Raw genomic sequence first — 17,332 nt, 5'->3', positions numbered from 1 at the left:
ACATGTAAAGTTAACCTTTCCCTTTGCCACATGGGCTTTTTATCTCTCACCAGACCTTTAGTTACTATAAGTCTCCTCACTTTTGAATTGTGCCTTTTAACCTTCTTGTCAAGATTGTCATTTCTGGAATACAATAGAAATGCAACTTGTCAAACGCATCGTCCTCTGGACATCACTTATGTCACCTCACAGGGACATCAGACTAACATGGATTTCACAAAATCCCTCTTCCCTGCAGGAATACCCCCCTTCCCTTTTGCTCCTGCTTCCTCTGTCAGGGAGAAACTCTGAGCTGAGGGAAAGGCAGATCTACACCCTTTGATAGCCAGAAGCAATTACAAGAAAATGAAGACTTTCATCTATTTAGCCTTATAAGATTTCAAGGCTTCTCACCAAGAAACAAAGAGAGAGAGAGGACCCAAATTAAAACAAAACAAACAAACAAACAAAACCAGAAATGAAAGAGATGAAGTAACAACCGATCCTACTGAAATACAAAAGATTATTTTAAAAAATACTATGAATGGCTCTATTCCAACAAACCGGACAACCTAGATGAAATTGAAATATTCATAGAAAAATAAAAGCTTCCAAAATGCTTAGAAAACCTGACTAGGCTGATAACTACCAATGAAATTGAAGAGTAATCAAAAAACTTCCAGCAAACAAAAGCCCTGTTCCTGATTAGTTCACAGGAAAGTTTTACCAAAACATTCAAAGAAGAATAAACACCAATCCTCCTCAGACTATTCCAAAAAATTCAAGAGGAAAAAACACTTCCAAGCTCTTTCTATGAAGCCAGCATTACAATCCCAAAGTCAGATAAAGACACGACACAGAAAGAGAATTACAAGCCAATATCCTTGATAAACATAGATGCTAAAATCCTCAACAAAATATTAGCAAATCACATCCAGCAATACAATAAAAAGATCATACACCATGACCTTTATTCCAGGGATACAAGGCTGGTACAATAACCACAAATCAATAAGTGTAATACATCACATAAAAAAATTGAAAGACAAAAATCACATTTTAATATCGATTGATGCAGAAAAAGCATTCAAGCATTCAACAAAATCCAACACCCTTTCTTGATAAAAACTCTCAGCAAAGTGGGAATAAAATCTTAACATAATAAAAGCCTTATATGACAAACCTATAGCCAACATCATACTCAATGAGTAAATACTAAGACTGTTTTCCCTAAGAATAGGAACAAGACACCAATCCTTCACCAATACTTTCACCAATCCTGTTCGACATAGTATCTGAAGCACTAGCCATAACAATCAGACAAGAAAAAGAAATAAAAAGCATCCAAATTGGAAAAGAAGAAGTAAAACTGTCATTATTCACAGATGACATGATATTATACATAGAAAACCCTAAAGTCTCCATAAAAAACAACTAGATTTAGAAAACAAATTCAGCAATGAAGCAGGATACAAAATTAACACACAGAAACCTATGGCATTTTATACACAAATAATGAACTCACAGAAAGAGAAACTAAAAAAACAATTCCATTTACCATTACAACAAAAAAATTAAGATACCTAAGAATAAACTTAACTAAGGAGGTAAAAGACCTGTACTCAGAAAACTACAGGACATTGAAAAAAGAGATAGAGGAAGACATAAACAAGTGGAAAAATATACTGTGTTAATGGATTGGTAGAATTAACATCATTAAAATGTTCATATGACTCAAGGTAATCTATAGATTCAATGCAATTGCCATTAAAATATCAATGGCATATTTCACAGACCTAGAACAAACTCTCCAAAGATTTATGTGGAATAAAAAAAAAAGACCCTGAATACCTGCAGCAATCCTAAAATAGAAGAACAAAGTTGGAGGGATTACAATGCCAGATATCAAGCTATATTATAAAGCCATTGTTCCTAAAACTGCCTGATACTGGCACAAAAACAGACGTATAGACCAATGGAATAGAACTGAGAATCCAGAAATCAACTGAAGCCATTATGCTCAATTAATATTTGACAAAGGAGGAAAGAGCATACAATGAAGTAAAGACAGTCTCTTCAATAAATGGTGTTGGGAAAACTGGACAGATACATACAAAAAAAAAATGAAACTAGATCACCAACGTAACACCATTCACAAAAATAAACTCAAAATGAATAAAGGACTTAAATGTAAGATGGGAAACCATAAAAATCTTAGAAGAATCCATAGGCAGCAAAATAGCAGATATATGTCATAGCAATATCTTTATTGATACAGCTCCTTAGAAGAAAATAAACAAATGGGACTACATCAAAATAAAAAGCATCTGAACAGCAAAAGAAACCATCAACAAAACAGCAAGAGAGCCCACTGCATGGGAGAACATATTTGCCAATGTTATCACCGATAAGGGTTTTAATCTTCAACATTTATAGGGAACTCATACAAATTAACAAAGGAATATAAACAATCCAATCAAAAAATGGTCAAAGGACCCAAATAGATACTTTTCAAAAGTGGACATACAGAAGCTGACAGACATATGAAAACATGTTCAAAGTCACTAATCATCTGAGAGATGCAAATCAAAACAACAGTGAGGTACCACCTCACACCTGTCAGAATGTGTATCATCAACAAATCAACAAACAACAAGTGCTGGCGAGGATGTGGAGAAAAAGGAACCCTCGTGCACTGCTGGTGGGAATGCAGACTGGTGCAGCCACTGTGGAGAACAGTATGGAGTTTCCTCAAATTTTTAAAAATGGAATTTCCATTTGACCCAGTAATCCCACTTCTAGGAATATATCCCAAGAAATCAGAAACATCAATCATAAAAAATATAAGCATCTCTATGTTTATAACAGCACAATTTACAATAGCTAAGATTTGGAAACAGCCTAAATTCCCATCAGCAGATGAGTGGATTAAAAAACAGTGGTACATCTACACGATGGAATACTACACCGCTGTAAAAGAAAAAGAACTCTACTATTTACAGCAGCATGGATGGACCTGGAGAGCATTATGCTAAGTGAAATAAGCCAGTTGGAGAAAGATAAATATCACATGATCTCACTCATTTGTGGAATATAATGAACATAAACTGATGAACAAAAATAGATTCAGAGACATAGAATCATTGAACAGACTTTCAAACCTCAGAGCTAAGGCCGGGGAGGGTGGGGTAAGAGATCAACCAAAGGACTTATATCCATGCATAGGAACATGACCAATGGACACAGACAATAGGTGGGTGGGGGTACGTGCTGAGGGGCAGGAAGGGGGCGGGGTGGGGGGGTGTAAGAGCTCAATGGGGGAAAAAGGAGACATATGTAAAACTCTCAACAATAAATAATTTGAAAGAAGATTACAGGGCTTAATTTCTCTAAATGGGGGACTGGTACTGTTATAATTAGCAAGTAATTAGTAATTGGGAAGAAGCAAAGAGAGAAAACCAGACACTATAAGTATGTCATTTGTGCAGCTTCACCAGGAAGCTGCAACTTTGCACTCCCAGGGAACCACTGGCCTATTCCCTGAAAAACACTGGGAGAAGGGACCCAACAAAGGAGATACATGCATGCCCGGTAAAGTTGGGGTGATATAGGGAAGGTACTTGCCTGTCAGTCAAACTTGGGGACAGAGATCATTGGCCAGAATGGGCGTGGCCACTGCAAGCACATGGAAATTGGGGGATACGTAATCTCCTGAACAAAGAAGTTCTCTCTCTCTTGTGCTTTTGGCTTGCTCTTGGCTTCCTTGCATTCGCCTGTGTTTCCTCCATAGCCATGTTTACCTGTAGACCCCGCATGCAATGGACTGACGGACTGCAGTGGGGAAACACAAAGTACGCTAGCCTGATGCTGCATTGGACTGTGCAGACCTGGAATGGAAACTGTGGACATTAGCTCTGATGAAGACCTAGATTCACTTCTTCTGTGGAAGGACAAAGGGAAATGGGGCTTTGGAAACCCAGGGATTTAATTGCACAGAAATAAAGCTTTCATCGTATTTCATGCTCCTGTGTGAATCTCAGAAAATGATTTTTCTCAGGGTATCACATTTATTCCACCACCATGAGCAACTAACTGGTGGGGACAAGGACCTCTCCTATCTGGTAACATGGGGTGATCTCAGAATTTCATTTCTAACAGTTTCTCAGGTGCTACTGACTCTGCTGATCTGGGGAATGCGGTGAGACTCACTGCCTTAGAATATTGCTTTGAGGCAGGGTCATTATTCCAATCTACAGAGAACAAATTGAAACTTAGGGAACAATGGTTTGTCAGTGGTGAATTCAGATTCTTAGAGCTGCTTAGCTGTGTTCTTATTACTGTATCTATATTCCACTTCCTCACAAAAGTAGTATATTTATTACCAGATTCTGTTTTAGGGGATGATAATTTGAAAATGCAAATCACATGTTCTTGTGGCTTTTATTGTAATTTCCACTTGAATTGGTGGCCAAGTTACTCAGAATTGAAAATGTAGAAAGGGAGCACATTCATATATTACTTCAAGTTATTACAACATCATAGAAACAAAAAAGCAAGAGTTTCTACTCTTACTTCAGAGAGCATAAAGCAGATAAAAAGTGTTCTGCTTTCATTCATTTAGACTACTGGTTGGTGTGGTGCTGCAACTGATAAGACACAAAAAAAGAAAAAAATTCCTAAAGATTATGTTTTAGGTTTTTTTTTCTGACATTTTCAGTGGTTATGAAGTGATACTTCCCTGAAGTTGCAAAAAAACAACAAAAAACAAAAAAGAGAGAGAAATAGCAAGTAAATGAAATAATTCACAAATTGGACAAATGAAAATGGGCTGAAAGTCAATAGAAACTAGTGTTGTTCTAAGATGAAGAAGGTAAAGGCATTACACTTTTTGCTGTGGAGTATAATACCAGCAAAAAATAGGTTTTTGAAATTTTTATTTTGTTATCATATGATGTATGAAAAAAAAAACATGTCTTGAAAACATAGGTTCTGATCTTTTTAATTCCAGCAAGACCTTATTGATGTTTTCTTTATTTCACATTAAAATACACACATGTAAGCACAAAATGGTTAGCTCAAAATGAGAAAGAAGGAGCAGTGGAATGCTGGCTCTGGAAGGAACTTCCACTAACCACAGGGCTTACAGGGTGGGAATACTTGGGTGTCTTTAGTAAATGACAAGGCCCTTTACTTATTCAGTACAAGACAAGGAATCATCTAATGATTTTCCATCAAACTGAGGAAAATTTCTAAACTCCACACTCTTTGTTCAGTTAGTGATATTGAGCCTCTTGTATTCACTAGGCCTTGTTTAAGGTGCCCCATTGTGTTACCATTTGCTCCCTGCCTCCAAACTCACTCTTTCACAATATGGTAATGCTCTTCTCTACACAGAGTGGCCAGATTATTACGACCACCTAATGTTTGTAGGCAAATTAGCCATACACTGCATCGTATGGGATATGGAAGCCGAAGGCCTGTTCCAGCACCTTTGCTGTCTGCAGTTACCAAGATAAAACGTCTCCAATTCACACAGGAACACAAGGATTGGACAGTCGAGCATTGGAAAAAAGTCATGTGGTCCGATGAATCACGTTTCCAGTTGCATCATGCAGATGGCAGAGTGAGAATTGGGCAGAAACAGCATGAAAGCATGCACCCCACATGCATGAGTACAACCCTTCAAGCTGGTGGGGGCAGTGTTAAGGTTTGGGACATGTATTCCTGGCATGATTTGGGCCCTTTAATTTGTGTGGAACAACATTTGAATAGCACAACATACCTAAGTATCATTGCTGATCAAGTTCATCCTATCATTTTGATGACGTATCCCAATGGAGATGGCTTCTTCCAACAAGACAATGTGCCATGCCACGGTGCTCATATTGTGCAGGAGTGGTTTCAAGAACATGAGGGAGACTTTACCTTGCTTAGGTGGCCCCCACAATCACCAGATCTCAATCCAATTGAGCATTTGTGGGACGAAGTTAAAAGAGCCATCAGGCAGCTGGTTCCACAACCATCAAATCTCACAGAACTGGACAGTGCTATTCATCAGGCATGGTGTCAGATTCCTCGCATCACCTTTCAACATCTCGTGGAGTCAATGCCAAGAAGAATCACGGCAGTATTGAAGGCAAAAGGTGGCCCAACGAAGTACTGATGGGGTGGTCATAATAATCTGGCCACTCAGTGTGTGTGTGTGTGTGTATATATATATATATATATATATATATATATATATATATATATATATATATATATATCCCACGTTCAAAGGCTGTTAAATCTCGTTGTTTACTCATATCTTCAGAAAAAAATCACTTCTACTGTCATGGTAAACAACCTGCTTCCCTGTTTATAATGGTCTGGCCCTCTAGCAACTTCAGCGCGAAATTATAGCTAATTTGCCTACAAATGTTAGGTGGTCATAATAATCTGGCCACTCAATGTAAACACTCTTAGCTTGTTCTTGTCTTAGGTACTTTATTTTTTACACTTTTTCTGATAGTTAAGCAGTTTGTCTAAATCTTGGAATAGTTTTCCCTTTAATGAAATTGTAATCTTGGCTCAAATGACACCCTTTCCGAGAGGCCTTAGTCAACAAGTTTATTTGAAACATCCCACAGCCAGCATCTCTTCCTCATTCCTGACTGGAAATCTGCTCACCTACTTATTTTTCTTCATTGCATTTGTTACTACTCAATTTTATGCACACATACATGCACATGCATATATATTATATATGTATGAATATTTTAAATATTTTAGATAAATATTAATTTTAAGTATTTATACATTACCTATAATGTATGTAGAATAAATATACTTATATATTATGTGCATATATATACAAATATATATTAAACTTTATAACCAGAAACTTGAAAACCTCAATGAAATGATTTTGCAATGGTAATATAAATTATAAAGTTAACATAACTACTAGAAAATGAGATCAGTTCCATAGTGTATGTAATACTGAAAAAGGTTTAAAAATGCTTCAAAACTAGGCTATTTGGCTGTTTTGGTCTTTCAAAATTTCAAGAAAAGGTTAATTCTTATGTTATATTTGGCATTTCAGAAAATAAAAAAGCTACCCAATTTATTTCAGGGAGCTAATGTTTGCCTGATAATAAAAACCCAAGAAAAATGTTGTATACAGAAGAAACTCTGGGAACAATGCCACTTGTAGATACCAAAATCCTAAATAAATTACCAGCACACTGCATACAATAATACATTGTGCTGTAGGCTTTAGTAAAAGCTGCCTCTTCCCTCAGTATGTAGGTATAATCCATACGGAAAGGCAAATCCATCTGTACAAGGAGCAGAGGGCCTTGTGGGATAGAAGGAAAACTGTAGTAGAAGACCTGTTGTTCTAAATCATAAACAGATTCCCTCCAAGAACAGTTCTACCTCTGAATCACTCTGCTGATGACTTTTCTCCAGTTCTAAATATATAAGTAACCCTCAAGTTATATAAACTCTTCTAAACATATAAATGGGTGATAATGATGAAAAGTACATTATTATTAACAAATAATCCCTTAATGTATTTCCTGGCCTAGAACTGTTTACTGGTGATTTCTCTCAAATATTTAGTAAACATACTAATATAATTTACTGATTGCATATATATTCTTAATATATGAAATGGTTAAGGTAAACTAATTTTTTTCATTAAGCTATATATCTCTGCTACATATATCAACTGGAGCACAATCAGAGAATCATAGTTCAGTTTCACTCAGAGATGTGCAAAAATTCCAAACTAAAATACAGGAAAAAAATTTATATTAGAAAGTCTAAACAACACACAGGAGTATTTATTAAATATATATATATATATATATATATATATTTTTTTTTCCATTATTTGTATATCTCTGTTGTTAGATTACATGGTGATCTCTTAAAAATTCAAACCCTTGGGCATCATGAAGAATGAGGTTCCCTAACATGTAACACCTGGTGATGAAGGGGCTCTATGACGGGCTACGGTTGGCACAGAGGAGGAAACTTTGGAATAAGAATAGGGTGGTGTGGCCAGCAATGGAAGAAAAACGACTCTGTTAGGGACTATTTCATGTTGTAAAAATCTCATAAATTTTAAGAATAATAGGTCATTAACTGCCTGTCCTGCGATAATATAGGTGCATAGGGGAGAGAGAAGTTGAGGGGGGGGGGTGGGAGACAAGGCATGTGCCAGCCAATGAGGACAACAGTTTATCAGAGATAGTGCTTTACCTTTCCCTTTGGTTTCAGCAGTTTCTGTAATAATAAGTCCTGATATTAGATAATTTTATCACCACAAATACAGAGCCAAAACATTTCCTGTTAAATTAAATATATATATTAAACTATACATATATAGCTTTAATTATTTCTGAGCACTTTACCACATCTGCAACGAAATAAATAGGCACCGAAATTCAGATTTTTAGGCAATTAGAACTGACATGTAGCACATATTGGTTTTGTTTATGTCACTAAATATTTAGCTATTTTTATAGCATGTAAATATAAAATCAAGTTGGTGCAAAATCATGAAATACATGTTTTCATTTGCTTCACACCACAGATTTCAAAGGTTGTTTTATAAAGCATAGATTTTTAAAAAATATTCAATTGTCACACTGTATGTTCCACATTGTGTACCATATATTAATACTAAAACATCTGTTTAAATAAATGATTGCATTATTTTGAAACAAGATTTTATACTTGATTCATTTATTTAAATATTTTTATTGAAGGCCAGGTGCTAAGTCTTAAGTGTGGTCTAAACACACAGAGGACAAAGTCCTGACCTCCTGAAGTGTGCATTTTATTGAGGAAGGGAGGTTGGAGAAAGACAATAAGCAAACACATGTCATCCTGTCTACGGTGGCGTCATAGAGGCTGCAGTGCCAATAGAAGGACCAGATTGGAGATGGAATGTGGACAACTCTTTTGGAGAATTTTATCACAAAATGAGAAGATACATTTGTTGGGAGCAGAAGCAGTGGGAACAAGTGAGAGTTTTGTTTGTTTTGGGTTTGTTTTGTTGTTTAAGGGAATAGCTACAAGAGCATGTTTATTCAATAGATGAGATAAAGCTAGTGTCTGATAAACAGAGACAGGGGACATGAGAAATTCTTGGGAAAGGGGAAGGAATGGATGGCTTCCACAGCCCATAGAGAAACTGGGTCTTTTCTGAGAGAAGGCAGGTACATAAGAATGGGTTATTTGCTCCTGGAGCGACTGGGAGTTCTCTGATGATGAATCTTTTAACGAAATTGGTAGAGATGGTAATGTGGGGTGGGGGACTTGAGGCAGAGAGGAGAAAACATAAATTGGAGTAATTTTGACTCAGAAATCACTCAAGCTGGACACATGCAACAGCATTTTCACACAGTGCGGAGTGCCCATTTAAGGTCATAAATGTGTGTGTGTATGTGAGTTTGTCAATAGAGGGAATTTTGCTATATTTATATTTTATTAAAGTATTGCATGCCTATTGTTCAAAAACTCAAGTTGTGCTTAAGCTCCAAAGACACATGCTTTCAATTTCCTTAACTGTTTCTTTTAGTGCATACCTCTATTTTTATTGATAATATACTATGTGGTGCTTTTTGATTTGCCTATTTTATTGTTATGCTAAAATTTTCACTGGCATTGTATAAACAGCAACTCCTTACTTACTGCCTCTTAGAGGCTTCCCTCCACCACTCAATATAATTAAACCAATATTCAGAGTTTATAATATTATTATTACATAAATATTGTTGTTCACTGCTAAGCTCATAGTATACAAAGATTACTGATCTATTTACTTTTTTTGGCTATTTTTTCCTCGAGTGAACTATCCAATTCATTTAAATTTGCTAAGTTTTCTATGCTTGTGGCTAATTCTTCAACTCTCCAACATCCTCTCAAAACAAATTTTCACCTCATTAAAATATCAGATAGATTTTCAGTCTTCTTCTTTTAGGGATGTCCAAGTCTCCTGTTTCTTTGGGCCAACCTGGGCTGCTTGCTTTGTAGACCTATTCTTTGAGAATTTCTAAGACTTCTTTTCAGTGTCAGCTCTATTTCCTGCATCCCATGTCATCCTCTTCCTTGGTTTCCTCCTTCATTTTGCTGGAGCACAGTGTGCATGGGATGTTAAATTTTTGAGATCTTTTGTTTGAAATATTACACTCAAAATAAATGTTTAGTTTGCTTGGCTTTAGAACTCAGGTTAGAAAATCACTTCTATAATAATAAAAGGGTAATGTGCTAATTAGACCAGATGTCCTTCCGGATGAAGCCAGGGCGGGAGCAAAGCTCTGGTCCTGGGTGCCTGCCAGCAGGAGGAGGAGGGAAGCCCAGGTCCCAGGTGCCGGAGGGAAGCCGGTGCCAGCAGCTGGAGGAAGGAAGGCCTACTCTTGCAGGCATTTTCGTGCATCGGGCCTCTAGTACTCTAATAAACCAGAGGATTTATTACCTTCTAGATATCTCCATTATCTTCTAGCTGTTAGAAGTCTCCATTATCCTGTAGTTTCCAATGCTTCTCTGATTACATGCCTCATTTTTTGTATGTGACATATTACATTCACAGATAGTGTCCTCATTCCCGGTTTTCTGAAATTTCCCCGTGGAGGCCATTGTAAGGTTCTTTTTTTATTCACTGACACTTCATCAATCTGGGCAAGTTTTCTGCATTATTTCTTCTGACAATTCTCTCCCAGCTCTATTTACTCTGTTCTTTCTTTCTGGAATTCTTATTATTTGGATATTGAACCTCCTGACTTGGTCCTTAAATTTTCTTATTTTTATTGCATACTTTCCTTGTCTTTATATTCTATTTGGGGGAGAATGCTCTGATTTTATATTCTAACTAGAGGCCCAGTGCATGAAATTCATGTACAGGGGTGGGGGAAAGGGGCAGTCCTTCAGCCCTGCTTGCACCCTCTCACAATCCGGGACCAATGCAATTTGGGCCAACCTTCCTGATTGCCCCTAGCTACTCTTCTTGCCTGATTGCCCCAACTGTTCACCTGCCTGCCTGATCGCCCCTGACTGTTTGCCTACCTACCTGATTGATTGCCCCTAACTGCCTCTGCCTTGGCCTCACCACCACAGCTTCGTCCAGAAGGACATCTGGAATGATGTTCAGAAAATCATTTGGCTATCCGGTATAATTAGCATATTACACTTTTATTATTATAGATAGTTGCCTTGCTCCAAGCTGTAAGGACCTGCTTGTCATAGAGATAGAAAAGTTTTAATTTTTACTCTTGATTATGGCAATTAACTAACACAGATGGCCACCAAAAAGGTGACTTACCAAAGGGTGTATAGTAAAGAGTGCTCTTAAGTCCTCTTCTACAAAAACGTGCATGTTGTGCATTGCATCTGCCTGGCTACATAAAAGAATGAAGTTTCTGTCTGTCTTTGCAATCATATGAGCGAATTGTCTGAGACCCCAGCCCAGTCTGGTTTGGTGCTCACAGAATAGTAGAGGTCTTTTTTTTTTTTTCTTTGCTCCATTGGTGAAGATTTCCTAGAAGGTACAGGATATCTTCCTTTAAATTTTTCCTCGACACTCTGAGTTTACTTATGTCTCTCACCTTTGCTTTCCCTCCATCCCCCACCCACAACAAGTTACTTGCTCCAGGCTCATTTTGCTCCAGTGACTAGGAAATCCTGCAATGCATCTGCCACCAGAACTATGATTCCCAGAATTCCTGGTGCTCCCCGTGCTCTGCTTCTGGTCCAGGGGCTGCAGAAACCAAAAGGACTGGGAACTCCACCCGTGCCGGGGTCCAACCCCAGCAGGTCCAGGGGTCCCCAAAGGTGTGGACGGAGTTGGCGAAGAAGGAATGACACGGAGACAGTGTTCAGTTGATCAGCAGCCTAGCCAGGATCTCCAGCCAAGTTCTGGTCTCGATCTCCAGAGAGGTTCTGCTTCGGATCTCCAGCGAGGTTCTGTAGCCATGTTCCCTCGCTAGGTTCTTCAGCCAGGTTCTGTCCAGGTTCTCCAGCCAGGTTCTAGTCAGGTTCTCTTGCCATGTTCTATAGTCAGGCTCAGTCCAGGATCTTTTGCCATGTTCTCTCCAGGGAAGTTCTTCTGTCTCCAGGCTCCGTGTAGGTTCTGTCTTCTGAATTCTGTCTGTTGTTGTCTTGTTGCATCTGTATTTATACCAGTTGATTCCAATCCTATCAATCTCTATTCCAAAGGTTAGGGCGTTTCTTATCTCCATTCCAGGGAGTAAAGATTATGTAGCTTAAGCATGATTGTTCATAGTTAAAGTGATTAATTACCCACCTGGCACTTAATTGAGGGGTTTTATTCCCTCCCTAACTTCAGGGGAAAATCCCTACCTGGGGATTCAACCTTTCTCGGAGAGGTGACCTTGGTTAAAACACAGCGCCAAGAAGGTGAGCAAACATATTAAGAACCGTATGCCATATATGCCAGGTCCCTTGAAACAACAAGGATGGACCGGCTCCTGGCACACCCGCTTTTCCACTCTGCTCTCTGGCCAGGCTTGGTATCCTGGGTCACTCCAGTGATCCAGGATGCCAAACCTTCCTGCCTGCTCTCCGGCCGACTCCGTGGCTCTGACTGGCATGGCCATCTTTGTTGCATCAGTTTGCATATTCCCTCCTTATTGGCTGTGGGTGCCTCCATCTTTGTTGTGAAGTGACAGTTAATTTGCATATTACTCTTTTATTAGATAGGGTATTCTTATTAATGTTTAAGCATTTTAAGTGTTATATTTTAAATTTCCTAATGTCTTTTTTTTCTGTAATTATTTCTTTTTCATAGACATTTCCTAACTTTCTGAACACATTAACTATAATTAAACATTTTTTATTCAGCTCTCCACACTGTTTCTGTTTCATCAGAGTTCTATTTTTCCACCTGAGTCTGGAGACTTATTAGTTTTACCTGTCTTTCATATTAGTGGCTTCTTTGTACATCTTGTCATTCTTTTCTTTCTAAGTGTATTTAAGAGTAAAGCTCTATAAAAATTATCACTGGGTTTCTGTCATAGGCCAAACTGGGTGACTGATGGACTACAATTTAGGGCAATGGGGTTTATTCTATCTTTATATTGGTGTCATCCCACCTCTTCATCGAGAGAGATTTCCATTTATGTTGGAGTCTAATTTGGCATGGGGAAGATATAAGATTAAATGCCATGCCGGTGTTCTGGGAGCTGGGAAGAAATAAGAAAAATAGGGTTTTCACCATTAAACATGAAAACAGGTAATTTATTCAAGGAACACCTCATGGCTGCCCCCTGCTGACCCTGGTCTTCTTGACTCTGGAGTCTTTGGCACAATTTCTCCAAAGAACAATTGGGTGGATGCCATTGGGGGATGGGTATCTAAGACTCCTTATGGGCTTTCAACAAATTATTTTTCCAACTGAGTGTTTAATTCTGCCATTGGGGTACTCAGTACTTCTAACTATTTGGCTTCCTAGAGTCTGTAGAGAGAATGCACTGTACCTCATTGGAAACCCCCTTCTCATATGCTTAGATTTTAGTTTTTTCAATCAGATAAGTCATCCTCCACCTACATCTTATCTTCTAAAATGTTATCACGGTCTCTTGTTCTTTGTTGTTTATTCTTCATTGTCTTACTCTTGTCAACTTATATGGCTTTTACTTTTTGTTGTTGTTGATATTTTAGTAGGTCTGGAAAGGAGACTGGTTAAATGCATATGCATTTAGTTGCTCTGGTGTAATTCATAGGTAGTTGGGTTCATTCAGAAGTGAAGTGTGTCTCAATAGACCTAACAGATGGAGAAATGTGAAAAGGGGTTGGCAAGATTGCCAAAAGAATCCTATATAATAAAAGGCCAGCAACCATAAGCGTAATGAACACAACGACCGCTTGACCAGTTGCCATGAGGTGCATTGACCACCTCTCGGTCCCTCACCCCCCGCCAGCCCGCAGGCTTCAATCGCAACATGGCGAACTGGGAACCATGGTGAATAGGGCATGGTGGTAGGGCAGGACTGGGGACCGGCGACCAGCGAGCGGCAAGCAGCGGTGGGTGGTGAGCAGTGGCAGGTAGTGAGTGGTGAGCAGCAGAAGATGGCCCTGATCTCAGGGTAGGCCTAGAGACCTTACCCGTACATAATTTTGTGTGCTGGGCCTCTAGTATGTTTAATAAGAACACATGGAACTTAATCTTTGCAAGAATGGAAGTAAAGACATGAGGAAGATGATGCTGAATGTAAGAAATAGTTTGGGGTCAACAATTTGGAAAACTGAATAAGAACAGAGCATAGTGAAGTGAATATACTAGATAGATTATGTGGAAGTATGGGAAACTCTAGTCAGAAAGAGTGATTTTGAAATCTAAATAATGTAGTTGGAGGTGGTAACAATGTCCAGAAACTGACCATAAGAATGAATAGATCTGCAAGGATAGAAGAAAAGCTAATTGGAGAGAAGTCAGAAAATGAAAAGGACCAAGAATATTGTTGAAGAATACTCCTAGGTGCTTCGTTCACTAAGAATGATGACCTAAGTGGAAATGAATACTGCTGGAAGCCAAGATCGATAAACGTGGAAGTCAGATGCCAGGAACAGTGAGAAGTAGCAAACAGTGTAGCCAGATGGCACAGTTCTGAAGGGGCAGCCTGCGTTGTTATGGCAAAGAGGTAAGGAACATCATTCTAGAAAATACTAAGGTTCTGAGAAAGTCTGCTGACCACACAGCTGAGATCAGAGGACAGAAGGAAAGAGTCTGAGAAAATGGAGAGAGCTGGGGGTTGATTTAGCTTAGCAAATATATTTTAAAAAATAATATTGAAACTACCTGGTCATAATAGATGACTGAGACAGAAAAATGTAGAAAAGTGAAAGTTTAAGCTAAGGCACTGAAAACCTAAATTTTGGCACAATCAGGGCAGCTGCTTCGTTCAGCAGTGTAAGATGATGCTGTGCTATGGGAGGGGGAGGAAATTAATGTAATCAATTCTAAATAGGTGCCCATTTATCTACCAAGATTCTTAGTAATGATCTTTCGGTCTTTGGATTAAATATAAATGGCCAATGATGCATGAATAATCAATATTACTTAAAAGTGACTTTATAATGAAATACAAAAAAAATTGTTTATAATAAAGTGGAAAGTACAGAAAGCATTCACACAGTGCACTAATAGTATAATCTTAATTTTAAAAGTAAAGATACATCAACATATTAATTTTCCTTTTATTCTGAGGTTTTCTCTTTGATGTACTTCTGAATTTAAAAATTTTCTATAATAACTATATTAAAACATTATATTAAAACATTACTTTTTATAAGAGAAAAACCACAAATATCATTAAAATATATCACAATGCCATGAATTAAATATTTTCTTTTACTTAGATATGGGCTTACTTTATTAAAAATGTTACTGTATAAAACATTCAGATTAATAAATCAGGTTGTTCTGAGATACAAAAAGGATGTGACAATATCAACCCAAAACTGAATGAACATTTTAAGCTAATAATTTCCAAACTGGACACATCACCAGCATCACTACAAAAGTTACTTTTTTTAAGACAATAAAAAAAGATTGATTGAGATCTCATGGCTTCCACTGAGATTACTGGAGTGAAGTAGTGTCTTTTTGATAATTAGCACTTGAAACCACTGTCATAAAGCAATATAAAACAAAAATTATATTACATCTAATTAATAATTAAATTAACAATCTAATAAGCAGGCAAATTCAACCAGTCACCATGTTTTTTCAGGCAGACTGGCTACAGACCTCAGGAAGAGAGGAACCCTATAGGGAGGAGCCCCCTGTTGCACTTGTGTGTTTTCTCCTCGCCTTTTGTATATCCCTGCCGGGGCTGTAGAAAAGGCCACAACCCATAAGCACCCATCGGTGTTGACAATAAAAGCCTGCTCCTTCTATCCATAAAACTGGTCAAAGGTGGCCCAGCAGAACAGAAACCTTTTCACCACATGAACCTGTTGTTCAATTCCATGTACGAAACCGTGCCATTTCCCCATACTAAAGGGTGAATTCTCCTCAACTGGTCTAACATCTTTTTCTCATAGAGAAAAACTCTTAATAGAGTTTGAGAGAAACATATGATAGTCTTGTCCGGTTAATTTTTCCCCCCAAGAACTTCGAACAGCATGTCTCTCTGAGGGCTGCCGGAGCTCTGTGGGGGCTGAGTGAAATCCTTACTGTTGAACCGGGGTTCTGCTCTCTGTTCTGAGATCCCATGACAAGTCCTGTTCTGTGGCGCTTGAAGACCAGCCATGATCATATGCCTCTTCTGTGGGATAACATCCTATGGTAGATGAATAAGGGCCTCTTCTGAGGGTTTTCACCTTGACTTTTTCTAGAGCCACCTAATTACCCCCTCAACCCACTCATCGGCAAATGAAGGGCTACCGCCCAGAGTTTTCTTTGCCCTTAACTGCTTTTGTGATGGAGGTGATGTGGGTGACAGGCAAAGCCTCACTGATGAACCACAAACAGGAATCATGTTTTACTAAGTTATCCATAGAACTGCACAAAATAGCGCTAAAACACAAGCAATTGGAAATTTTAAAATCTGACTTTTCTTTTTCCTTGGAAAACTGGATGATGGCTTTGAGTAAATCATTTAAACTCTCAATACCTTTGTCTGCAAATATCCACAGTATGTACTCTGAGTTTCAGAAAGGCTACGAATTATATAATTGTTTCAAGACTGGCAAAGTATTAAAAAAAAATAGTAGGAAAGTATTTTGAATTCTTCAAAAAGAATGACACTATATAAACTCAACAGTAATGTTTGATTTTGTTTAATAACAAGTGATGATTAAAAGGCTTATTTCTCTCTCTCTCTGCTTGTTTCCTCTGCAAGCTGCTACTCTGAAATGTACTTGGCATGCCTTTCATTCTCCTTCAAAGAGCAGGTTAGATAGAGACTCAATTAACACTTTCATCTTAAAAGTCCTTTAATTTCCATTTCTCGGTATGCACTCTGCTTCAAATAATTAGTTAATCTGCATGTATTCAACTATAAATACAATATAGTGCTGGTATTGAGTAGTACCTAATCAATAGCAAAAATATATGATAGTCTTGTCCGGTTAATTTTTTTTCTCCCTAGAACTTAGAACAGTATGTATTAATTATACACTTTCATATGAAAGAAGTCTGTGATTGTATTAATATATGCTAAATATATTTTTTGGATTCATTAAATCAAAAGGAGAAAAAACGAAGGAATGGATGTTACATGAACAAATCTGTATTTTGCAAAGTTCATTCAAAACCTCACATTTTCCACCTGAAGCACCTGTTTTGTTTATCTTGGTGCAAGCTATGGTGTTTAATAAATGCATCAATTTATTACAA

At 37.8% G+C, this 17,332-nt stretch overlaps 1 protein-coding gene across 1 annotated transcript in view; it reads right to left on the bottom strand.

Annotated features, from left to right (window-relative positions):
• Nucleotides 1-17,332, bottom strand: part of MALRD1 (MAM and LDL receptor class A domain containing 1) — a 629,377-nt gene that overhangs the window by 55,409 nt on the left and 556,636 nt on the right. The window lies entirely within an intron of this gene.

The sequence above is a fragment of the Myotis daubentonii genome, chromosome 1, assembly GCF_963259705.1.
Source record: "Myotis daubentonii chromosome 1, mMyoDau2.1, whole genome shotgun sequence".
Lineage (NCBI taxonomy): Eukaryota > Metazoa > Chordata > Mammalia > Chiroptera > Vespertilionidae > Myotis > Myotis daubentonii.
The sequence above is the reverse complement of the archived record's forward strand: the minus strand, read 5'-3'. Positions and strand labels throughout refer to the sequence as shown.